Here is a 26,872-nt window from a genome sequence, read left to right on the forward strand (position 1 = left end):
ATAGCCAGTAAAAAAAAATCTTAGGATATTAAATCTCTCAGATAAGACAGAAATGAAAAGCAAAAGGGAATAAGGAACATTTAAACAACATAGTTGGAGTTCAGCAGGAATACCATAAAACACCAATGCCTATGATAACTCAGAATTCAAACCATTTTTGTGATGTAGCATAAACAACTGGTTTTAATGAAACAGTAATAAGATGTTTGAATAATTCTTTCTGTGAACTGCAAATAGCAAAATACTGGCAAGATTTATCACTCACAGAATACAGTTCAAGGGGTTGGGAGAAGAAAAACCTGAAAATCAGACTTTATTATTCAAAGCCATACAAAAATTACAACTACTGCTACTAAAAATGCAAGTGAAGTGATGAAATCTGGTAATGATGATGAAAAGAGTATACCAAGTGATGCCAAGTCCTGCGTCTGGGGAGAAATAGCCCCATGCACAAGCACAGGCTGGGGAACAACGGGCTGGAAAGCAGCTTTATAGAAAAGGACGTGGAGGACCAGAAGGACAATCTGAACACAAGCCAGCAATGTGCCCTTGCAGCAAACTAGGTCTCCAGCATGCTGGGTTGTGTTAGAAAGGGCCCGGTGAGCAGATCACAAGGGAGGTGATCCTTCCCCTTTCACTCAGCATTGGTGAGGTCACACCTGGAGTACTGTGTCCAGTTCTGTGCTCCCCAGTATGAGAGAGAGAGATGGACCTGCTGGATCGAGTCCAGCAAAAGGCCAGAAAGATGATTAAGGGAAAGGAGCATCTGAATAGGAGAGGCTGAGGCAGCTGAGACTGTTTAGCCATGAAAACAGAAGGCTCGGGAGGATCTTTCCAATGTGCGTAAATACCTGATGGAAGAGAGCGAAAGAAGATAGAGCCAGACACTTCTCAGTGCTGTCCAGGCAAATGAGATGAGTCAATGGGCACAGACTGACAAACAGGACAACCCATTTAATGATAAGAAAACCTTTTTTACTGGGAGGAGCATCTATCAAACATTGGAACAACGTGTCCACACAGGTTGTGGAGTCTCTTTTTGGAGATACTAAAACCTGGTCCCTATGTACCTTCTACAGATGCAGATGTACCTGATTCTGCTTTGTGCAGAGGGATGGAGTCAACAATCTCGAGAGGTCCCTTCCAACCTCTGTCATTCTGTGATTCCATAATATTAAAACTCTGAAACTTTTACTGAGCGTTGGTATAACCAGCCACTTACCTTTTATAAATTACCAAACACGTATCAAATTATTCAAGCCCCTGTGGTATACTGCTTTTAAATCTTTAAGAATTCAGTTACAGCTACTCCTCCTGATAGTCAGACGCTGCACCTGCCTATATTATAACTTAATTAAAAAATATATGAAAGCGTCAAGAACAATTATAAGGAAAACGTGTATTGAGTTTTTGTGGCAAGGTTTCGATAGTGAAGTCTGAAGCACTGAAGTGTAAAAAGGTGAAGTGAAAAGAAAATTTAGACTATCTATAATAAGGAGAAGAACAAGCAATGAAAAAAGAAAGAAAGGACTCAAATGTAATACTGGCAAGCTAAAATATTTCCGTGATGACATACTTGGAATTTCAAATCCCAATGATAAAGACTCTTTTCTAGGATATGATATCTGAAGATTTAACTCTGAAAGAAGTATAAAGGTCTATGCATATGGATCTCTCATGATAGAAAAACCTTAAATTGCACAGTGCCAATTCTATCATCCTGTCAAAATCTTTACAATTTATTAAAATTTTAAAACTCCACTGCTGCTAAAATGTAAACAATATTGACAATTACATCTTGCTAGTTCTTGTCCTCAACAATGATTACTGAACCTAAAAAAATGGACCTGAAGGTTTTAAGTAAGAACTCAGAAAGCGATAATCCTCTTTTGTCCAGACCAGCTCTAACCACAACTTGCTCTTACTCATAATTCCTCATGCTATGACACTGATATCTTTTTAACAGCTTCAGTATGTACGGAATGCATGAAAGACGTAGGATACTGAAACTTAAAGTAAGGAAAAAAATCCTTTAGTTCCGAGACAGATGATAGCTTTCTGCAGTCTTTTCAACTTCCTCCTACCTACTGTGTTTCATTTCAGAATCCAGCACTATCATACAAAAAAGAAGGCTTGCTCTGTCAATGGGGTAGCATATTGAACAAGTGTTCATCAAAAACCTTTATTGTCTGCCTTAAATTGGGTCTTTGCAACCATGTTTGACAGCTGAATCATAAAAACAATCTTCTGTGAGCTTTTTTAAGCTTTGGAAAGTATATTTTAAGTCTACAGTTCACCTCAAATTGTCTCTCTCTTTCTGATCAATATATCTTTAAAGTGTTTTCCCTGAATTAATTAGCACTTTTATTTCATATTTACTACTGTTGTATTTTCACTTTTAAAAAAAGGATTTTGACTGTTCACAGATCTCTGTTTCCCACAAATGTTTCCACAGAACATACAGACTTGAAAGCAGAAGAGGTGAAAATTATCCAAAATCGCAGTATTTATCCCCCCACCCAATCCATACACATGCAGCCACTTGAATATGATAATACACCTTTTATACATATATAGCTAGCTACTAGCTAACCATAAAAGGCTACCAGTTACAGTACACTGTTTCCAGTGGCTCCACCATCACTTGCAGGCACTTTTACTAATAGTTTAGAATGGATAGGCCTACTAAGAAAAGTCTCACTACTGATAACATGGACAGAATTTTTTCCTACCATTTAAAAAGAAGCAATGAAATATTTGGATGTATATATAGATGTAGTATCCTGGTATAACAGAATGATATGAATAATCACATAAAAGAGTTCAGTTTAAATTGTAAAAATTAAATTTGCTAAATGTTACTTCTTTGAAAATGCTATGAGGAATGTCATTGCAAAGAGAACACATCAAGAATTTGATTTACAGAGGAGATGTGACTTCAGAAGAGTTAGAGAAATTATTGAAGATTCACTATTGAAAATACTAAAATAAACACTGTAAGAAGTATGAAAGGTAAACATTTATTTTCATAATCCTATTACGTGTTGCTCTGGTTTTACTTTGCTCTGTGTTCTTCTGCCCCCTTCTCTGCTCTCCCGCTTTTTCTGTTCCATCCTGCCCAAATGCCAAAAATGTAACCAGACAGACATTTTTATACGTACACATATGTGTACAGAAATGCCTGTGTCCTTTCTAAACGTGTTTCTAATATGCCTGATGCAGGTTAGCCAAGAACACTCCTATGATGAGAGGTAAGGGGAAGAGAGGAGAAACATGTTCTATACACACCCTAAAATAATGATGCTTGCCCAGCTTTTCTTCCTCTTTGGCTGACAGGCAGAAGGCACAGATGCCAAGCTGTGGTTATTTTCCAGCAATGGCATCTGGCTCTTTGGCACATTCCACTGACATTTGTGTTGGCTTCTTTGCTGTTGCCTCTGGGTTTGTTAATGGGTTAAGTTGATGATCGGATGTTGTCTGATCCTGGACACCACATTTCTTTTAACTCACCTTTGATTCTATTCAATTTCTGTAAGAATACAGCTGCTCTGCATCCTCCTGAAATCTTTGTACTTTAGCTGACATAGGTAATGATGTAATTTCGGATAGTCCTGTTGTGCTAATGGATAATTTGGATACGGCAAACCACTTCTTTGTATATTTTACACTTAAGAAATTATGTCTGATATAACTTATTACTACAAATACTTTATTCAAGGACACTGTTTTCTTTTGTGATCTTAAAAAAAGAACTAAAACTCTGCAAGTACCACTACAATGACAAAAAGTAAGCATTTAAAAAAATTTACTGTATGTCATTATAATCCCCTATATATTGCAGGAAATGTCAATAGAACATTTATATTTTAAAGTAACAAGTCAATAAACTGCTTCAACACATCACAAAAGGTAACTCCAGTGGGTTTATCTCACAACAACATGGTTTCTAGTTTAGAAATATCAGTTTATATGACAGTAATTACTAAAACAGATGGGCAAGGAGCCAAAAAGTGGCATCACACTGACAATGGACTGAATGCAACTGGGAGCTGTGGAGCAGAAAGGAGCTATGCCAGATTGTATGGCAGCTGAGAATCTTATTGGTGACCATTTGCTGTGCAATCTCAGACACATCTAAAAAAATTATGCATTTCCCATTGATTTCATGAGAAATCATAAAGAAAAAAAACCTCCATCTGAACTTGAAGACAGTACGTGCTGACAAGTTCTTTCCTTTGAGTACTCGGGATTTTCCTTCTTGCACTTCCTTGTTCCTATCTACCATTCATAAGACTGGCTTCTTATTTTAGATCAATATTGTCAGATATATATGTCATTAGTACCAGTAAAAACAACAACAGAGGTCTGAAGACAGAATTAACAAATAGATTCAAAATATTCCTAAAACTTATCCACAAAAAACCCCAAACCATCACATATTATTTTTTTCCCTTCAGGACATCTATTTTAAAATACTTGCAAAATACTGCATGAGGCACTTTGCTAAAATAAACAACAAAAAAAAAAATCTAGACTCAAAAGATATATGATCTCTAAAATGAATAGAAAAATGGAAAGCAAACCCAAAAGTCCTTAACTGTATCATGTCCCTATCTGATTTTTTGGTTTTTGTCCAAAAAAAATAGTTCACACAAAACTTTCATTTAAATCTTTCTGCTGACTACTACATTTTAGAAAATGCATTTTTCTAATTATTATTGGAATTAGGCATCATTATGCAGAATACTAACAAGCTAGCTGAGTACATTAAGATCAATATTCATATGAATTGTTCTCTTACAGTAATTAATAGTTTTCAATTGTTAAGACTAGTACAGTCACAATAAAGCATTATCTTCACTCCAATCTGATATCTAATGTTATTTAGATTATGAACAACTCTTAATAAAGAAATCCTTTGGATATAAAAGGGTTGGCATTTCCTTCTCAGTCTCTCAACAGGATATTCAGGCGGGTAGCCTTGCAATTAATCTCAGCAGTTCATTCATTTTCCAAACATACTTGCCTATTGACTCCTACAGAAAAGTGCTCATTCACTCACTTGGTTACATTAATTATACATAGGAGATAAAGCCAAGGAAATCTGCAAGACACCAGAGACTCCATTAGTTTTCTGTGTAAATTCCAAATTTGTTTCATGTAAACAGAATGAGGCATATTATTGACACTGGTAGGTTCCTGTCCAAACAGTCTCCTGATTACACGTGCAAGTTAGGTTGATATCACATCACCTTTGCAATTGTTACAGACCCTACACAAACCTCACCAAGAGATTTCTAATGTTTTATCTGCCTTTCAGAATTTTGGAGGCAAGGAAGAAGCTGTACAACACTGTAAACTTCCATTAGACTTTTCCAGTTGGAGCATTTATACCTGGTATTTATACATGCTAAACTACATTTGGTTACCCTCGATTAACAACACTAGAAATAAGTGAAGAAGTTATGGAAAGGTTAGTGGTAGGGCAACCAAAAACTAGGGGAGAAAAAAAAAGAACAAGGCAAAGGGAGAACAGCAAGTTAGTTACAGTGTAGAACAATTCTGATTTACCTTGACTTCTTTACACTGACCTCTGACTGCAACTACAGTTCCTCTTGCTTTTTTCCTTCACAACACCTAAAAAAGTAGCCCAGAGATGAACTAAATAATTATCGTGCTCGCTTCACTTTTGTCCCAGTTCCAACAAACTTTGATACCTCTCCAGAGTCCAGATTTTTCCTGAAGAAAGTGATCTAAAATTCTTACAACTTAGCAAACATGTATGATATACTACACGCTTCGCCCAAATTAAAAGAAGTCTCTTCTACACGTGCCAATATACTCCGTGCACGAGGCACAGTATTTATACTGCATACATTGAAAGCAAGCTGCTTCTTAAAGGTAGGACAACACAGGTATGAGGGAAACAGCTGTAGGCATGAACAGAAAAATTCTGTTCTCACTTGAATCACAGCATGCAGACAAATACTCCAATTTTTGTGTGCCTTTGAACTTGGCACTGTTTCACAGAATATAAATTTTGTCAATTAAAAAATATGTCAAATTAACAATTAATTTGAACATGGATTTGGAGAGTAATTTGCATTGTGTGTGTATACATACACACATATGTATGTATGTATATATGTATGTATAAAAAAACCCCTTACATCAATCAGTGGCTTTCTGTAAGAGGAAATAGTGAAGATGATGATTTGCTGCCTTTAGTCAGTTAAAAGAAATTAAAATATCACTAAAATGCAAGAATTAATCTTCAGCTGATGACATAAAGCTTATCAATACAGTGAATTGTCCATTAACTTAAGAAGGAAAAAAAAATATACATATGCACATATACAAAGAAATATATATATGTATATACGTAATTCTGTAAATCCGCAATTAACTCTGGTTAAGTTTAGGGGAAAAGAAAGTTATATTCAATCTATATTTTCTCTAATACTACAAATTCAGTCAAAAGAAGTACTTAAAAGGAGGAGGAAACTGAGTATTTCAAGCAACTGCAAAATAAAAGTGGCAAAACACAGCTTTTGAACCTCTGGCTCTTAAAGGAGCTAGGTGCACCCGGTGTAAGATGGGAGACATCCATCATACTTGAAGATGAAATTCTTACCTTACGAAAAATTTGTGCTGAATAATTTATCAATGATGATAATATCTCACACAGTATTGAGAACCTGATATTGCAAAGCAAAAGAAGCTGTCAGAACGTCTCCTCTGTTATGAAATTACTCCAATCTCTAACATCTCTTGAAAAAAATCAGTGTGTATAAAACTAGATGGTACTACTTTAGTAGACCAACTACCAGTGTAAGTGGCCTCCCATCAGTATAAGTGCAATAAACTCATTGCAACTGCTAGTAGGTGAGCTCCTATTGTCCTCCTCTGTCACCAGCTCTGTTTTGGGACCTGGAGCATGACAGTCATGCTCTGTGTAAACCAACGTGCTTCAAATAGACAAGTCTCTCTCCTAATACCTGGCTTTCTCCCAATAACACAGGTCAGGTGAGACAAAAGGCCACTTGTGCATATGCACTCTTACAACTGGAACCCAAAAGTAACCCTTCCATTTGTGGGGGAAGAGGCAGCGGAGTTGGTGATGCCATACCACCACCTGAAGAGCTGGCAATGTAATGCTGTCCTGTTCGAGTTGACCATTATTTAGTTAAATTGAAGAATTTTTTTAATGACAGTGTAAAAGACTTCTATTTGATTTTTTTCTAAAAGGCTGTTTTAACTTTGGACCATCAACCTTGACAATGTTCCTTAATGTTTGAAAACAATAAACACAGAACTATCAAAAGCTGTGCATTATGTAGATCCTGTGGTCACCATTAAAGATTAAATATGCATGAACTGGCGACAGAGTGCTGCCCTACGAAGTACAACAGGCTTGAAAATTCCAATTTAAGTGAAGCAGAGATTGTGTGAGCTCTTATTGATTCTGTGTGTAAAGGAAACAATTTCTAATCAAGAACATCTCTGTTAAGAAACTGAAAAGTAATGTATTATATCACATAAAAACCACAATCACTGAATATACAGAGAAGTGCAGCTTCTCTACTTGAAGTATACTTAGTGGGACTTACTCCATGAGAATCTATAAGTGAGAATAAGCCATTTTGAAAACCACTTAATAGCAAAAATACATTAATATCAGTTACTATAAACTATCTGGTTGGCAGTTACTATAAGCCATAGCTTCACCCTTCATTCAAGAAAATCCTTAAAAATACCAGAACTCCTTATTGGAAATAGACCCAAAGTAAGAGTGCTCTGAACCCTAACACAGGCATTTGTCACCAGCAAAAATAAAGGTAAGCAAAAGGGTTCTGCTAGAAGTGTTTTGTCACAGTTTGGTACTGGGGCAGGGAGGCGGGGGGAAGGCAAAAATCACAGAGAACCTGCAAGAGGAGGAGACAATGAAATGCCAAAAAGAAAAATCCATTTTAGAAGTTTTATCCCTGGGAAAGGTAAAGAGAGGGTTGTGGGCTAGAGGGTTGCCTATAAGGAGCTACTATCTGTGAACACAGAAATTATCCTTTGATAATTTTTGATCACGTTTTCATCAAAATATGACTTTGCACCCTTTTTGTTAATAAACATGAGAGACTCGAAGCAAATGTCTCTATTTTCAATTTATCTCCTAATGAAAGAAAAATGTAACACAGACATTTTGGATCACCACTCAAGATAAAAAGAACATCAGAAAAATTATTAAAAAATAAATCTTTTGTTTATTCATCTGAGATGAAGCATTAATTTCAAGAAGGCAAAGAAGATAGGGTATGTCACCTTATAAAAAGACAGTAATTCTTTTAAAAGGATGAATGTTTTAAGAATCTAGCCTTTTATAGGGAATTATAACATCTCTGAAGAGAATATATTTGATTTATAGGCACTTGATGCAGTTCAAGGCATTCTGTGACAGCAGGATCTACTTGTGGTAGGTTATAAGGCATCTATCTTTCTTGATTTCCATTCTCAGTATCTATATTGTGGACTTCTATAATCTCCCTTTTTTTTTTTCCCTCATTTATGTTCTGCTGTGTTCTCCTTGCTTTACTGACCTTTTCCAATTCTGAAATCCTTTCAATGCCACATTTGTCTCTCCTTGCCTTTAGAGTTGGTTAGTTGCATCAATGGATCCTAGATCCTACAGTCCCACTGATAACTGTGAATCAAACAAGCATGTCCTCTAAATACGTCACAATTTGTAAATGTTTCTGTATGAACTAAGATGCAAAATATTACATGACAATACCTATGTATTTTTCCCCACTTCAGAGCCACAAATTGTAGCACTGGACTCTTTAGAGCATAGCTCCAATTGCATTGTGAAGCATAAACTTATCTAAGATACAAACAAGTAATTTAATATCATTATCCACAATAACGCTACAAGAAGGGCCTTTATCAGCAACTACACCTTTGGATTCTGGTGTTTACAAATGAAGGAATGATAACTCAGCTATCTTCTGTACCCACAGAGCTGCTGAAGCTATACTTCAGAAATCATATGTAAGCAATTTAAAAAAGTTCTAGAACTTCATTTTTATTGCATTAATATCATTAAGTAGTTAAGAGCATGCAAAAACCCCAGATATCCTATCATTCAACATGAAATGCAGAGCTTTGTAAGGCTGCTGTATGTCTCCTAAGATGGCTGAAAAGAGGAGAAGGAGGAAATGAAACAGATTGATGTTAAGAACAACATTACAGAAAGAGTGTCTGTTTATATCATTTACTATTTCTTCATGAAAATAATTGTTACATCCTAAATAATGTTAAAGTCCCAACTGTAAAGGAAATCACCATGAAAATAACCATACAGAAAAGATTTTGCTTGTTTTGGTTTGGTTTTCGCTGGTTGGTTGTTTTTCATTTAAAACAGACATTTGAGATTCTCAGTTTTAGGTCCTCATTGGTCTGTTCTCTTCTGTTGTTTTTCTATAAACTTGGGTAAATGGTATAGCACTGATTAAGTTTACTAACTCTTAGTAATGATATTAGTAGGCATCACTTTTTTAAAAAAAAAAGATCTACCGTGTTAATTACAACCTGTAAAAACATACATACGTTTTATTATAAGATGGAGAAATACTATTCTACTGAAAGGCATCACTATTCTGTTTTTTCCCCAAAGCCACCATCACACCAAAAACCCCCAGAAACAAGGCAATTATTTGCATGTAACCCTTGCAATAAGGCAATAATCTAAGTGGAATATTCAGGTTTTATTATTAAAAAGTTATTAAAATATTAAAATATAATTAAAATTAAAATATTTAAGTCTACTTACTGGGTATTTATAACAGTTCAAAAATGTAATGTATGAAAATGACTGGCTTTCTATTTATTTATAAATATGTTAGCATACACCATTGTCATCTGAAAATAGATTAAAACAACAAAATAATCTTGGTACGATAATTTTATCCATCGGCTCAACACAACTTTTAATTCATAGTACTAATAAAAGACACTAGAAATAATCTATATATTGTTCACATATAATCAAGTATACTTAAGTGCATTATGTTTTCATCCATTTGATTAAACACATACTCCATTCATATCTAAATAAAAATATTTATGCACTCGTGTGAACAGTAGGGTAAAATGTTTACACTTCTATTCATTTCATGAATTTGAAATGGGTTTATGCGACACCTACAATGAAGGATCTTAAAATGAGTAATACTGCAGTACGTCAGAGAACCTGCAATATGATCACAACATTATAGGGGCTGACCTCAGTGGAATAAAGTCTATCAACAAATAAGCATTTTACTGAATCGTATTTCATTTAATAATACCTGTAAATGTGACTCCAGTAAAGCTCCAATATCTTGCACGCAACCAGAAATGCAAAGAGACATTTTCAAGAGCCAGGGCAAATGCTGTGGATGACTTTCCCTGGCTTTCACCAGGCACTGCCATTAGAGTTCTTTAGCTTCCATTAAGTTGTCACTTCCCTGTGCTGCCAGCTTTTCAAGGGGGACAATTCGTTCTGACAGAACCATGACCTGTCACATACACTAACAGTTCAGTAGAAATGAACAGGAAAACCCTCAAAGCTGACGGATTTATTAGTGATAAGAGCTGGCATATATACTGTTCAAAGCTAGGTAATTAATAAGCTCTAACCTGTCCACTCTTAAGTACCTCATATTTATTTGTAGAAACTTAATTCATGGCATACAAATGCAAAACACAAATATGTTCCTTCATTGGATTTTGAACTTTACAATTGTTTAATTAGCCCTTATTGATTATGACAGTTTTGTAACAACATCATCTAGATCATATATATTTTTAATACATAAGAATTGCCATACTGTCTAAGAGAAAAGGCTCATCTGCTCCAGAATCCTAGTAGCAAACAGTTAGGGAATGAATGTAAGAAATGGTATATGGAGCACAGCACTTGTCCTCAAAATATAAACCTGCAGTCAGTGGCTTCTGAGCCTCCTGAGCTAGAACTTGTATACAGATCACTGTACATACCAGCAACTACCTGATCCATCCTGTTTGAGCCCCCAAAAATTGTAAATTCCACATGGTCCATGGGAAAAAAGTACTTTGTTTTGCTAATATTGAACTTGCTGAGCGACAGTATCACTGAGTACTAATTCTTGTACTGCAAAAACACTCCCTCCTCTTTGAAGCATTGCTGAATTTACAGGCCTCTCTTTGCACTTAGCTGTCATTATTCCAAGCTCAAGAATCCTAATCTATTTAAGCTTTCATCCAATAGAAGCTGTTTCGTACTTCTTGTCACTTCTCTGTTTCTACCTATTGGACATATGGGTGGCCAGAAATACACTTGCTATACAAGATGTGTATGCATGAAGGATTTCAGCATTAAAGATCTCCTCATCATTCTGGTTTTCTATCACAGAAATGATGATCATCAGTCTTTAACATGCTTGTTGTACTTTAAGCTTTAGTGACAATAGTTAATGAGTTATTAATTATATTTTATCCTTGGCCAGTTTCAACAGAGGAACTTCATACAACCTGAAGACAAACAAATTAATTAACTTACTTCAGTAACATTCTGTCTCTCTACAAATATGGAAAAATGAAGCATTAAAGAGAGAAAATGGTTTTCTGAAGAAGTCGTCAATTATAGAAGATACAATTATACCCAGAATCCTCACAAAACTAAGCCAATAAAGTAATTTCCTCTTATAAATCCTTATGAAGGCTTTTGTCCTTTCTATCTCTCTCCTACTACATCCATGCTCATCTCCCCTGCTGGAACTCAGTGGTTGTCATTGTGGTTTATAGATCTGCTGGAGGCTATTCTACTGGGCTGCAGAAGAAGGCAGCAGGGCCATGGAAAGAGTGGCAGAAAGGCAGAGAGTACATGATGTCAAAAGAGAGGAATCAGAATATTCAGACACTTGGGAAAAAAGAGGCACTGATATGCTAGTGGTAGCAACAGTCAGAGTGGAGACAGCGTTACGGCCAGCTGGCTGGGAAGAAAGGATGACAGCCATCAGATTAACTGAGAACAGCCAGGAAGTCTTGAGCACCACCACAACAGAGACTTGGCCCATCATTAAGGACAGGACAGAGTCCATTAAATGTTTTGAAGGACGTAAGCAGGACAATTGTTAAAGGGGAGAAAAATAAATTAACTAAATTTAGAGGGCAGAGAAGGAGAAGACATTTTACTAATTCATGGGAGGTTAAGATAAAATCTAGGTTCGAAAAACATCAGACAACATAAAGATATGTAAGGAGAATACATGAGAATGACCAGAGGTAGGCATGTGAAAGGCTAAAGACAAAAGCAAACTAAGAGATGCAGAGCTGATGTTGTAAAAGGATGCAAAATTTTTTTTTAAAAGTTAAAATGTTGATAAGTTTGAAATAAGGCTAATTAATGAGGAAATGAAATGTAAATAAATATTACTGAAAGACGAAAAAAATTTCAGAAATGCATCCTCCTCACTAGACAAGTGATTAGGTAGTAGATATTCAGTCTTCCAGCAGCTGAAGACTCAAGATTTAGTGAGGAATCTTTATGGGGTAGAGTAATATTGTTTCATTATTATTCTTATTTTCTAAAAAAATACATTTTGGAAATTCAACATGAATTTTGAATCTTACGATACTCTGACATTTCTTATGTCATTTAACCTTCCTTTTGCAAATAGAAGTTAACTAACTATTCAGCAATACATGTTTCTTAACATATAGTAGAAGGGCTTCACCACAATCTAAATAAATTGTCTCCAGTTGTGTTTGTATATTAATATTCTTAGTAGTACAGTTACTGGATGCTTCTGGTATCACCTTTAACACACCAAGTGAAGGGCCATGTAATTCTCTGTTGTAGAGATTATTCTAACAGTAGACATAACCATTTAGAAGGTCAATTATTTAGCAAGTCTAGCATAATCTTTATCGGCTTCTAATTATTACTTGTAGCTTTCCCATGTTTTGCTTCCCTAATTACAAGTTTGACATATTTTAAGATTTAAGATGCCAAGGTGCAGATGCTCATACGTCACCAATCTTGGTGATCTGCTTGTGTACAACAAGAAGTGATAAGCTGTATCTGACCTAACACAAGACTTGGGACTAAAATACAATTGTACAAACTGATTACTGTCAAAATTCAGATTATTTAGAATGGACAGAAACTGAAGGAGATGTTTTATTTGCTTAAAAGAGATCAAGCTAGCTGGTGCCATCGAACAGTCAAAATTACATTTCTGTTATTACATATACATTCTGTCCCATTATTAACTAAAAGATGCAGGCTCTGAATCAGGCCTTCTAACTTGCAATGCCCGTTAATTTTTTTCCCAATAAACAGCCACTACAGGTTTGGATTTTTGTATGTTTTGAAAACTCAATTTTACTAAGGTTTTTAGGACAATTCTGTTTAATTAAAATATTTCTTGAAAAGAGTTTTAACCTGAACTGCTCTGATTTTCTGCACATATGCCTCAAGATAAACAGAATGCTTCACATAAATCACAGAGAAACTTCACCTGTTTACTTCCCTTTTACTGTTAATATTTGGGCTTCCGAGGCAGTTGGAAAAAATCAAGGTTGAGGTCTTATGTTGCCAGATAGTTGGGCTATTGAGAACCAGCATCAGAGAACAATTAGTCAAGTTTTCATTATGAGTAAATACCAAGTACTGAAATACTCAGTTGAAAAAATGAATTCTGACAAACTTGTTGATGGAGTAGGAAGCAGTAAACTGTTTCTTTTTTTCATATTTGTTCTAAAGTGCTTGTTATATTCTTTAACATGCCTAATAGCTGCACTGAAAATAAAATTTATTTATTAACAAGCACTATTTCCATTCTTTGACAGGCTCCCTTGCCCCCCCCCCCCCCCCCCCACAACAACTTTCAACTAAGCTCATCAATTACTCCTAACACTCTAAATAGTTGGCAATGTTTACACAACATCCTTTCAGAGTTATTCAGCTCGATCTTGCAGCTCATTAAAAGGATCTCTATTTATTTGCTGTGTGTTACAGTTCTTAACTTTGGCACAACTCGCAAAAAGGAAGCCAATTTTCCTTTTCCCTGTGGTGTTAATTGGTAGAGCATGCTGCCTGCCTCTTCATTAATTATGTCAATGTGTATGAAACTTTCATTTTCATGGCGGTGTATTAACAAAGCTTTGCAATGAAGCTGACAAAAAGCCAGCAAACCCCAGTTTATAAAAAGTGGATAATGAAGGCTAGCAATGGTCAGGATATAATATTTATTTCAAAAAGCAGCTTTTTTCCTCCCTATCCCCTCCAGATACCATCTAAAGCAAGTACTTACTGAAATAAATAAAAACAACTTTGCTGTTGAAAGGAAATAAACCTCCATATAACGCACAGATAATGGATCTGGAAACACTATAACTTCACAGGACACAAAGAATGAGAGAAGGACCTCTAGTCCAGCTGAAATGATTTTACTTGTAAGACCATTTTCAGATAATTTACTGATCTCATCCCAACAAGTGTATAGAAATCATTCACTGCTTGACAGCTCACTAAAAACCATGTTTTTTTGTCTAAAGACAAAGCTACCACTGCCACAACAAAACCAGACACTATCCACATGAAATTCTTCTGAATGCCTTCAGCCTGTTTCTGTTTACTAACTACAAAGGTTGGTAAAAGAGTGACACCTAGCTTTCCTCCCTCTTTTTTTTTTTTTTTCCCCTCCTCAAAAAAAAAAAAAAAAAAAAAAAATCTCAGTCAGATCTCCATGACTTCAGATACAGCACACAGAATTTAACTGCACTGGGGAGACTGCCTGGAGACAGAGACTTAAGTAGCAAATAAGGTATATGATAACCCACTTCTTTCTGGAAATTTTGAATGCTAAGCACAATTCCCTATTTTAAGAGATGTAAAGCATTACAAACTATAAATGAAATACATTAAGAAGTTCCCATCTTACATTCTTGGAATTACATCTCACAGTCTTGGAAATCACTAGAGAAGCTTTCAAGTTGCTGCTGAGGCTGTAAATGCTACAGAAAAAAGTCACAAATGCAGGAGCTTGTTTCTCACCCCAGACCTCTTCTGACCCATAAAAAGATTCACACTGCTAATGCCTGTATTTGAAGGATTTAAAAAACAAAACAAAAACACACCCACAAACAACTGACTTCACATTCCAATCTATGATCCTTCTGTACTTCTCTCCCTATAAATCATTTGGGATATCCTTAAAACTAGTTCTTTGTGAGTAAGACCAAGTAATAAAAAGAGGAAAACGTATTGAAAAACGTTTTGAAAAACACTTCCTACAGAAGGCTTAAAACCTAAAACAACAACAAAAAAATATTTATCTGTACATTGAAAGCATTCATCCTTCAAATGATTCTAGCCAGGGCAATAACAAGGATGGGATGAGAGGCACATTCACTCTAGGGGAGCATACACCTTATGGTGAGTTCACAAAACTGGAACAAATATGTTTATTCCCTGTCAAATGCTCTTGCCACCAATGAAAAAAGCTGCTTGCCAGAAGACCTGCCATCCAGTGAGACAGGTGCAGAAGAACTGCAGGTGCCAAATTGTCTTGCCTGTTTAACTCTGAATCCAGATATCCTGCTGAGCCTTAGAACATCTCTCCCTTGTCAGTTTTGTTTTGACTTCCCTCCTCTACTTCCCCAAAATCTGTTATGTTAGTATGTTATTTCTCTTAGGCTAGAAGTTTGCTAGTACAGACTACATCTTCCTGTGCATCTACATGGCCCAACAGTTGGACCAACAGGACCAAACCACAATATATTCATACTTCTAAATAAACAAATTTATGTACCTCCTTCCCTACTCAAGTCTCCTCAGAAATACTATGAAACACGAAAAAAAAAAAGTTTGCTTGCATGACCGAAATACTGTAGCCTAGCAGAACAGATTGTCTTCTTGTACTTATGCTTTCTTATTCTCCATTTTCTCCTTCTTTATATATTTGACCCCTCCATCTTTCCCTCTTGTAACAGCACTCTCCTAGCATCACTAACTCCCTGCTGTCATTGTCTTCTCAGTTTCTCTTAATCTTTTTCTCCCCTTTCTTCTCTTCTATCAAGTTTTAACTGACTTCTGCCATACCCATAAACTCTTGGATGCAAACCCATTCCTGGCTTCAATTCCTTGAGTCAGTCCTCTCAGGATCCTCCTTCTCTTCTCACTTGTACTCAAGGCACCCTTCTTAGTCACCTGCTCAGTGCTATAGATCTGCTTACATCCCTCCCATTATTTGACAGATACTTCACTGCTGGGCAGGTCTATGATCTCCTCTGTTCCCAACATCCCTAGGCATTTCTTCTACCCTTCCTATCTGGTTATTAAGTCCCCCTCCTTCACAACTTCAAAAATTGTTTATAAACACCATGTTTCTTTGCTCTTACTGCCATAAAACCTACACTGAAAATTTATGTTTTCTCAACTCTTATAGTTTCTTGCTTCCAGTCAGTTTGGAAAAGGTATGACAAGGATGCATCATGAAACATTTCCTACATTATTACTCCTTGTCTTCATCAGGAAGTAGTTTTGAAAAGACACACAGAAATTAAACTTGGACTATAAGAACACAATTGAACAGCCACATCTACTACTCCGTAACTGAAACAAGACAGCAATAAAAGAAATACTCTGGAAAAATTTGCACCCTAACTGCATTTCTTCTATAGAACTGTGGTAGCTGGCTGCAGCAATATTATTTTAGGAACAAATTTTGAAAATAGGTTTTAAAATGAGCCACTTGCTCCTATTTCTCCCTAGAAGTAGCTGATATATTAAGAGTGTATAGTACAGTGTTAGCTATTCCCCTTGAATTTCCTGTGCAGTTCTTACTGGTTATTTCTGTATAAAATACTGAATTTGAATTAAGAAATGGGGCTGTACAATTTCTTGGAAATTTGACTATGTTGATATTAATTAGCAGCTGTAAAAAATAGTACATGGAAGTTTTAGAAGAATTGCATACCTAATGGAAAGCATATGTGAGGGAGAGAAGGAAAACTCTGTAAAAAATAGAACGATGGTCATTTTAGCCAGAATTCATCAAAACTGAAAGCTTATATACCAAAGGTAGCTGATGGGTAATTTTTTCTTTTCCATATAGATAATTTTTTCTCTGTCACACAGATAAAATGTTCTTTGTCAGCAGCTACACTTCCCTGTCAGATTTTATACTTCAGTGAAGAATGTTTTATGTTCAGCAGCTGGCACGTAAGTATTCTCATGCAGCTACTGCATTTCTACACTTTTCAATTCTACAGGGTTAGACTTTGTTTCCTATGTTCTATCCCAACTTAAGCCAAACAAAACCATTCTAAAAAAGCAAGGAACTTAATACAGTGTACCTATTCCCACATACCATAAGCCTTAACAAATTTTCTTCAGTGACATAATTACACTAAACATCCACAACTGTGTATTGCAGAGCTTGTAAGACCATAACAATCCTTTGATTTTACCTATAATACAACATATAAGATATTTCTGAATCAACTCTTGTTCCAAATAGATCATATGCTTTGGGAAAAACAAAACCCCAAAATTCTCAGAAAGTAACTCTCCATAAAGTTGCATCAATGCTTAATTTCTCTCAGTGCCAAAACACTATAACCTTAATTTGTCTAGTTCTGATGTCTGGGTATTGGCTGTTGTTACACTTTCGTTGATGCAAGTGAAGAAACCTCTGTTATCACAGTTATATTCCTTGGTAAATATGTATCAATTGGGAACAAATCACTACTTATCAACTCAGGTCAAGTCAATCTAATAGCTTTCTTTAAACCATATGATCTTTCATTGTCAAATACATTTCCCAAGCTACTAGTCATTTTCATGGAGTTTCTCTAACTTTGCAATTTATAAACTTTCTTCTTGAACTTTCATGTATGACAACAGGACACACTACCCAACAGAAGTCAAGCAGTCTCAATAAAACAAAACAGTCTGAAGTCAGTTGCTTACACATCCAAGAACTGACAAAACCAGGACACCCTTCTGGACCACATCATATTCCAAGGTTCTACTGAAATGGTAGAAGTCCCAATGATGGGCTATATTCTTTTTTAATACATATCTAATTTTAAATGATCATTTTTAAAACAAATTACTTGCTTGCAGCCACTTTATCAAGTGATCAGTTTTGTTATGACTCAGTCACTTCTCCAGTATTTCCCCTTCTCTGCTCTTCTTATCTACAAACTTCAGTCTGTGATATTATGTTTGTATCTTGGTCAACGACAAAAAATGTAGCACATACTAACCCAATTCTGCGGTCCAACACTGGACTGTGGGCAGTAGGTACACGGACACTACACTTCTCAGTCCTAGGATAGAGTCAGAGTTAGTATTAGCTGTGGTACTGTACAGACTGGAACAGATTCTGCTAGTTCATACTCATCCTGTTAGTTAGCAGTGGGCTGGAATCAAAGTTAGCACATAGCAGCAGATCTATCTGGTCACCAAGACTGAGTGAAAGCAAAGCCTCAGTATTACACATGCAGTCATTCAGATTAATGTCATTCATGGACAACATGCCTAAGCCTTCCTACAGAGATATAAAAAGGTTTAAACAGTGATATATATACTGTTCAGTATATGTGAAAGAGAAGTGTTACATAGACATCAGCACTATGAAAGGAATATGAATTCTAGTGCATTTGAATTATTGTGCTAAGATCACACATTTTAATTTGGACAGATCACCTCTCTTCCTCTTCTTACATCCACTCCTGTTTTCCTTCCAAATGATGTCTTCAATGGCACATAACTGGGATGCATCTGGCATTTTCTTTTAAGCCCCTGCAGGTCTAAGAGCCTGGAACAATACCCCGTATTTAGACATTGGTGCACTAAGTTGTGCCTATTTGTACTGTGCCGTATCCCCTCCTCAACTATGATCAGGAAATGTTATTTCCAGTTTGGAGGAAAAGAGAACAAGGTGCTCTGGATTTCAGGAACAAGTCAACAGGAAGCGCTAAATGAATAAAGACCGTCTGCAAGTGTGCCCTAGGGACTAAAGAGTTTGTGCCTATGACACACTGCATCCAAGTTGGGATTCTGATTCTGGTTCCAAGAACTCATGTATCGTCTTACTTCAATTGATATTAAGAAATTAATATACTGTATTAAATACCAGACCTCCAAATAAGCTTTCTACTTTTTTTGTTTCTAAATTGAAAGAAGCATATGTAATAAAGGAAATAATTGGTACTATGTATTTGAAAAGAGATTGCTTCAGGTTATTTTTATTTATTCCAAAATGTGTTAGGAAAAGGCAAAATAAAACTAGGTTATCAAGCACAAGGAGAACACTTTCTCAAGAGCACTTAAAATCATCAGTGTCCTCAATGTGTGTGAGCAAGGTAAGCAAATAATAAACACAGCTGATCTAGACAAACTGTTTGGTTGCTTCTCTCACTGCTCAATGCCTTTCTCTACCCCAGCTCATAGGATGAGCTATACCTATAACTTTTGTCTAAACTCCACAAACTTTTAGCACTACAGGTTTCACTGCTTTACAAAGCAACTTTGTTCAGTTTTCAACTGCTCTTCCATCAGAAAGTTTTTCTTGCTGCTGATCCTAAACTGGCCTTGTGGCAAAGTAGGCCTACTGCACAGTGAATACAGAGAAAAAGTGGATTATTTCCTTATTTGCGGCTGCTTTTTATGTATGTGAGGACTATTATCAAGTCCTTGCTCAGGCTTCTCTTCCCCAGCTTTTCCTTATGGGTCACATTTTCCAGAGCTCTGCTGCTCCATATTGCTCTCCTCAGTACTTCCACCGATTAAGCCATCATGAAGCATTGCTCCCAGAATACTGCCCTGCAGCTGAAGCTTTACAAATGCTGAACTTTTCAAGAGTACGGTTCCATAGGCCTTACTGATGTTTATTCTGGTTTTATATAAAAAGTATGGCATGTGTATGATTTTTTTTGCAATAGCATGATCTTTAATACATTCAATTTCTGATTTACTAGAAGCTAAAATCATAGTACTGCAAATTACTTACCTATGCAGTCATTATGCATTTATATTTTTACAGCCGAGTATTTTTAAATGTAGACCTTGTAATTTGCCCTTTCTATGCTGCATTCTGTTCAGTCTCCAACTCAACAAGGTAATTTTTAATTCTAAAGGTATGCTTGCACGTCCTTTCAAATTAACATTCTCAAAGAATTTTTAAAAAATACCTTGTATTCCATCATTCATGTCAATAATGAAAATAGTAGTAGTCTAAAAACCAGCATTTTGTGAAATTGTTCCCAAAACATTCAGCTAATCTTGGAGTATGGCATTTTGTTAGCGTTTTTTTGTTGTTTTTAACATCAAGTTTTATATCTATGTACAACAGACATATCTAAGCTGAAAACGTAACACAACACTTGCTTATCGGACCGTGCAAGGCAGAATCTTGCTACTCAAATACCTCTACACTGCCTTTTAAAGGCAGATCTAAGCTCACCGTGCCAAACTACAAACCAGATCCAAAATGGAAAACAGACTAGCATAGTGCTGTATTTGATCTAGTAAGTCCACCTGTCAGAATGGAGAGACTGCAAAAAACAGCTATACACATCTTTCACAACATACTTCAAAATCAGACTTGGAGAATGGGAGTCAGGGGCTGTGCCTATCCCACTAAGCTCACTTTACCCCAGAATGGTTGCTTAATTGTTTTCTCAATGAAGAGGCAGTAATGAGCTAACTGCATTAGCCCTCCTTAGCTGTCAATAGTAGGTATGTTTGGCCAAGTACATATCATGGTATGAATTATTAAAAAAAAAACAAAACCAAACCCAACCTAAACGTATATCCTAAGTCAAAAAAGAAAGTGGAAGTTTTACGCTCACTGACTCAGGTGAAAGAAAGGCCTGTGATTTGACAGAATGGCATCTACACCTCCAAAGAACTTAAGTAATCTTCTATTTAACAGTGAATGCATCAGAACTATATCCCGAGTAATTAGAGACTAGTTTTATGAAGAAAGATTGAACCACAAAGGACTCCAAGAGAATGTATAAGCAAGCTGGTATGCTGCACCAGAACATACTGGCCTGAGATGAACAACGTAAGATGCAGGGAAGGTAAGAAAACAAAAGCTACAGCATGATGCAACAAGAAAGTACCTACACACAGCTGAATATAAGGAGGCGCTCAGGCCACCACATAAGCTGGCTGGACAGACTGAGGTTCAGCTTCCACAGAAGACAGAGCAAATGATTTTGTATTCAGACAACAATCAGGCAAGATTACAAATAATCACATCAGATGAGAAAAACATTTCAGCTTTTTTTTTTTTTCTCTAAGGAACAGTTTTATACGTTTTATCTGTAGATTAACGCTCCTGATACTTTGTCTTTTTCTTCCCCACAGAGATCCTCAATTGTTACAGTAAAAACTGATTCTTACTTACATCTTGAACTGTTATGTACAGTGCTTTGGGATAAATCAAGAGTTGTATTCCTTGTGGGTTTTTAAGACATTAAAAAGTAAAATTTCTTAAAAGCAGTTGAACATGCCTTGTTGATATATTTTCATGTTACGTATGGAAATGTAATGTTTTATTATTCTGTTCCTTATTCTAACTTCACATAACGTTTCATGGCCACTCTAGATGATGATATAGTAGTTAAAAATACTATGTTTTTCCCACTTTGGGCAAAATTCCAATCCACAGTGAGTCCATACCTCACTCTGATACAATGAAAATTGTTTTCTAAAACTCAGGGTGCTTCTCCATAAATTACATTTTTTTAAAAATGCAGAAACAAAAATATATACATCTAATCTTAATGCTTCACTGAAAATATTAACTCTTATTGCTCAATAAAAATATGCATTGCAGTGTGCTTTTGAAATAAAGTTAATGTGAGTTACTCAAGTTGGGAAAGCCAGTCATTATTGCAAAATTCCAAATTCATATTTTTAATGGTAAAACAAAAAGAAAAAAGTCATTAATTATTATACTCCAATCACAGCTTAAGACAAATTGTATTTCCCTACATGTATAAAAATTGTCGTAATTTTCTTTTTCTTATGTCATATTTTTGTTTCCTGAGGATCCTCCATCTAACCCCAAGAAAGGTGATGTTGAAAGGCGTGGTTTGAAGTAGGTTTCTCTAATTTTTGAGTGTCTTGTAACTTTTAGATCTATGAGGTGGCTGCAGGGAAACAGTAGGGACAAAGCAATTAAATCAGCCAACAGGAACTATGAGAAAAAACAGCTCAGTGACCATGAAGAAACAAAACGGCAGAGTTAAAAAACATTAGGTGGGTATGTAAAAGGCTGAGTTTAGTATGGCAAGGCTAAAGCACTGTTTGATTATCCTTTTTATAGATAGATAAAAGGAAAAGGTAATGAAGAAGCTAAAAAGATAAATAAATTGTAAGCCTCTTGCTGATTAGTAGAAAATGTCTTGAAGATTGATGAGGTCATCTAAGACACTGTTATCAGCTGTGCTAAAGCACATACACATCTGCATGGTATTTCCATAAAGGCTCTGAAATCACAGGGATGAAGGATGAGATTATGATGAGCCACAAAGGGCTAAATTGGCTCCAAAAGGCCATCAAACCGTGTGAACTATCAATGAAGCAGTGCAATAGCAAGAAGAAATGAATTAGTATTACCTGTCAAGATGATTTCTCCAAACACTCTAAACTAAATTTCCGTTTCTTCCTGATAAGTGTATTATTAAAGTTTATAAATCCTGACTTGCAAAAACAGTTCTGCTTTTCATTCTATGTATTCTGCTGTATTGAAGTGTACTATTGAGAGTTTTCTAAGACATTTCCTTTCTGTCAGGAGCCTTGGAATTCAGTTATTGAAAGCATATGGCAAATGTAGTGGGCATGTGTTTGTCACTCTCAGCAAATCCTTGCTCTGTGGCAGACATGATTTGAAGATCACCTTTGAAAGCTTATCTAAGTGAAGGATAAGACAGCATTCACATTGCTTCATCTCAAATACAATATGGTCAGTAACAAAGTATGTTAACATATGATTGACAAAGAGATGTTCCATTCCCAGCTTTTTAGTTAAGCCATTTTTACCACAGCCCCCTCAAAATACAGGCTACTGTAAACCCATTTATTTTCAGTCACTCAAAACAAGAAAGCCCCAGTGTAAAGATGTTTAAATTCAGCTTTAGATACAAATGAGTACTAAAATTGTTACTTCATGAAATGCATAAAAAAGCTGAGGCAAATTTAACCGATCTGTCACACTGCTTTTTGAAAGGATAAAGTGAAATAGCTTCAACAATTACTATTTAAAGCATTATTAGCAAATTTATTTTTAGCAAGTTTGACTCTTAAGAATGAATTAACTCTTTTCCAGGAATACCATTCTATTAGCACAGAAGTGTAGATACACAGCATGGTGGATTATCTTGAAGGGAGGACAAATTAATATTTACTACAACATACTAAATATTTTATTGAATACAAAAGGTCCACTCACTTAAAACACTCCATTACAATCTCAGAAAAATCTTCACTTAACAGAAAATGTTCTGATGTCAAGTCACAGCCACCACCATTTAAAAATGTTACCATGACAACCAGTAGCAACTTAGGGTAGTGCAATGCATAACTCAGATCCAGTGCTTAGCTCTCTGCTCATCTACTGCAAAAGATTATTTTTCACAAACAGAAATCCTAGAAGTCTGAGAATATTTCTAACCAAGCCCCTCAAACTGAAGCTAATGCCTAAGAAATCTCAGAAATGGCTGCACACTGACTTGCTGCTTCAAGCAATGTTATGTGGCTTTGCAGGCACGCATTACGCTGTTTACTACTCAGCAACTGGGTCTGGATTTTTGGAGTTCTTAAAGGAAGTTCACTGTGTAGTCTCTAATTAGTTTTAATTAACATCACAATTACTCAATATACATATTTAATTCATTCAGTTTCAGCCATGTATTCATTTTTTTCTTCAAAGTGTGAAATCTCAATTCAGATTCTGCTCTCAGATTGCAGTAGGCATCTTTGCTCTCATAGTTCATACCCATATTGGTCTCTAAACATAACTGAATATACTCAAAGCTACTACAATAATCTGTAATAGAATAACTTGTTTGGGAATGTTTTGACTACGAAAAATAAAATCATGTTCAGATTTAAAACTGTATCCTTCGGGGCAAAAATAACAAAAAAATGTTCCCATTATAAAGAATTATACTCTGTCCTTCAAATTTAAGGGGAAATTGAATAACAACACGTAACTGTTATAATTAGCGTAAAATCATTCTCGATCCTGTTGACTGTATTACAAACACAAATGCATACCTTTTGGAAAATCACGCTGGTACAAATTGTACATCTCAGTTGAGAAGTACTTTATTGTTCAGAAACAGTTATTCTGATTTTTTTCCTGATAAAGGAGAACAATAAAAAACTTAGTAAAAAGCTTCCTTTGTAGACTTCTCATACATAATTTCAAGAGAAGGTTTGAAGAGTTTCTTATAAAATAACTGATTTATGTGGATGGTCCCCAAATAATTTATGGGAAGTCATCCTAATGGTTACAGTTTTCAAGAAGGTAAGCAAGTAAGGTGAAAATCTTTAAACCTTTATGCAAGTGCTGTAAAGAGAACCAACTTCCATTTTGAAATAACATTCCTTACATATTGTGCAAATTTGTCTATTGTCAACATGTCTCATTTTTAACAAATTGCTATCAGATGCCTGAAATGACAGAACAGGAAAACCTTTAAGTGCTCAACGAATCCTGAATTATTAAAGGTAAAAAGGTACTTTTGTATATTTATTATCATACTGAAGGAAATCATCATCACTGATGTCTAGATTAAGCTCTTATCTTCTTAAATGGCCCCTTCAATACTGAGGTAAATGTAAGATACATTGCTACAAACCTCCAGAAATGAGTTCTATTCCTTTTTTTTTTTTAACTACTTGTTAAGTGTAATTTCCCTGTGTAAATTTTCTTTGAATAAAAGAATTTAAAAGTTGTATTTAAATGAAAGATGCAACATATTAGATTCCACAAATATATGATTTCTTATTTAAATGATTTTGGTTTAGAATTATTTTCTATTCCCTGTAATTAAGTTATTCCTCATGAAAGTACTAGGAAAAATAAGCATATGAAAACACATATTTACAAGGGGGAGAAATTAACAAAATATATATAATTTTACTGAAAAAAAGATGGGTGTTCTTTAGCCAGTGGTCACCCCTGTGGTTCCACCAACTTAAATACCATTCCATTTAATTCCATTCCATTGTGAGAAAGACATGATACAGATTATCCAGTTCTTCAGTTACGCCTCCATTGTGGTTTAAATGCATCCAGCAGCCAAACACCACATAGCTGCTCACTCACCTTCCCCTGCCCCGGGGATGGGGAGAAAGCTGAAGGGGTAAAAGCAAAGAGACTCGCAGTTGAGATAAAAACAGTTTAATTGAAATAAAATAATAATTATAATAATAATAGAAAATAGAAATGAGTGATGCCCAATGTGATTGCTCGCCACCCGCTGACCGGTGCCCAGCCCGTTCCCAGCTAGCGATCCCAGAGGAGGGAAAACCCGAAACCACAATCCCAGAAGAGAGCGAGCCCCAGCTCCCCGGCCAACCCTCATCCAGACACGGAGCATGACGTTCCATGATATGGAATATCCCCTTGGCCCATCTGGGGCTGGTGCTCTGGTTCTGCTCCCTCCCAGCTTCTTGTGCACCCACACACAGGCACGACATGGGAAGTTGAAAAGTCCTTCATTTCTTAGCAACAACTGAAAACATCAGTGTGTTATCAGCATTCTCCTCATACCAAATCCCGTACTGAATCCAGAGCACAGCACTGTTCTAGCTACTAAGAAGGAAAATTAGCTCTATTCTAGCCGAAACCAGGACAGCCTCATGACTACATGACCTATTTTGCTGACACCATACATTGCCAATCTATACTAAAAAAACTATCAACAGAAGTTCAAAGATCGCACAATCTAGTGAAATTCACAGAATGAAATTCATGGTGATTTCTATGTGTTAGTATGAACCATGTACCTAATTTTTAAATAACACTCTTATAAACCCCATGACAAAGAACTAATTCTTCTGATGCTTTTTCTATGTTACCCGGGTGATTACTAAATGTTGTACTTCCTTGAAAGATTATCAGCTAACTAATCCTTAGCCTTCTGCAGTCACCTCATCTATCTTCTAACGTGGCTGTGAAGTCTGCTGTCATTAGAGCTTAGTTTTACCAATGTGGATTGCTAGGTGTTTATATGCAAGAGCATGAAATAAATAGTAAATAATAGTTAACTGAGGTAGATGGTTTAATTTAAGAAGCACATTTTCCCTTCCTTTGCTCCACACACTTAAGTTCAATGCAGTGATACTTCCTTTAACCCTTTTACCAACTTTATGGATGAGGCACAAAATACATTTAAGTGTAGTAAGGTAAGAGGAACAGCCAAGACAAGAGACTTAAGAGTTCTCTTTAAGTTCTTTTAGATGTTGTTCCTTGGTTATAAGGATTCTGCCTGTTTTGTACCATCATCCCATTATGAAAGGTGGTCTTCATGGCTATGCAACAAATCAGGACGGGCACCTGTTTCATGGCACTGTAGTCCATATCCCTGTGAACAACAACAGGTGGCTACATTCTGTCTGCCTGTTTGGAACAGCTGCTGTCACCCGCCATCTCTAGAAGCACGCCGGGGCCTGAGAGGCACTACCGCTTGGCTTAGGCCAAAAGCAGGCCATGCTGCATGTTAAGAACGAAGCAACATGCATGAATCTTTGGCTTGTCCCCTTTTTTTTTTTTTTTTCTTTTAAAAACTAGTATTGGTGCAATCTATCTGATTTCATTAA

The 26,872-nt window shown here is 36.0% G+C and overlaps 1 protein-coding gene across 13 annotated transcripts in view; it reads right to left on the bottom strand.

The window, feature by feature from the left end:
* Positions 1–26,872, bottom strand: part of LOC141930165 (RNA binding protein fox-1 homolog 1) — a 920,114-nt gene that overhangs the window by 311,617 nt on the left and 581,625 nt on the right. Inside the window, exon 2 of one of the 13 annotated variants that reach the window (XM_074840608.1) lies at positions 5,572–5,637. The exons of 11 other annotated variants lie outside the window; for them this stretch is intronic. The gene's annotated coding sequence lies outside the window, so the exon portion shown is untranslated. Of the gene's footprint in view, positions 1–5,571; positions 5,638–26,872 lie in introns of those variants that run through there. One more of the 13 variants, XM_074840631.1, reaches the window with a different exon arrangement.

The sequence above is a fragment of the Strix aluco genome, chromosome 15 (assembly GCF_031877795.1).
Source record: "Strix aluco isolate bStrAlu1 chromosome 15, bStrAlu1.hap1, whole genome shotgun sequence".
Lineage (NCBI taxonomy): Eukaryota > Metazoa > Chordata > Aves > Strigiformes > Strigidae > Strix > Strix aluco.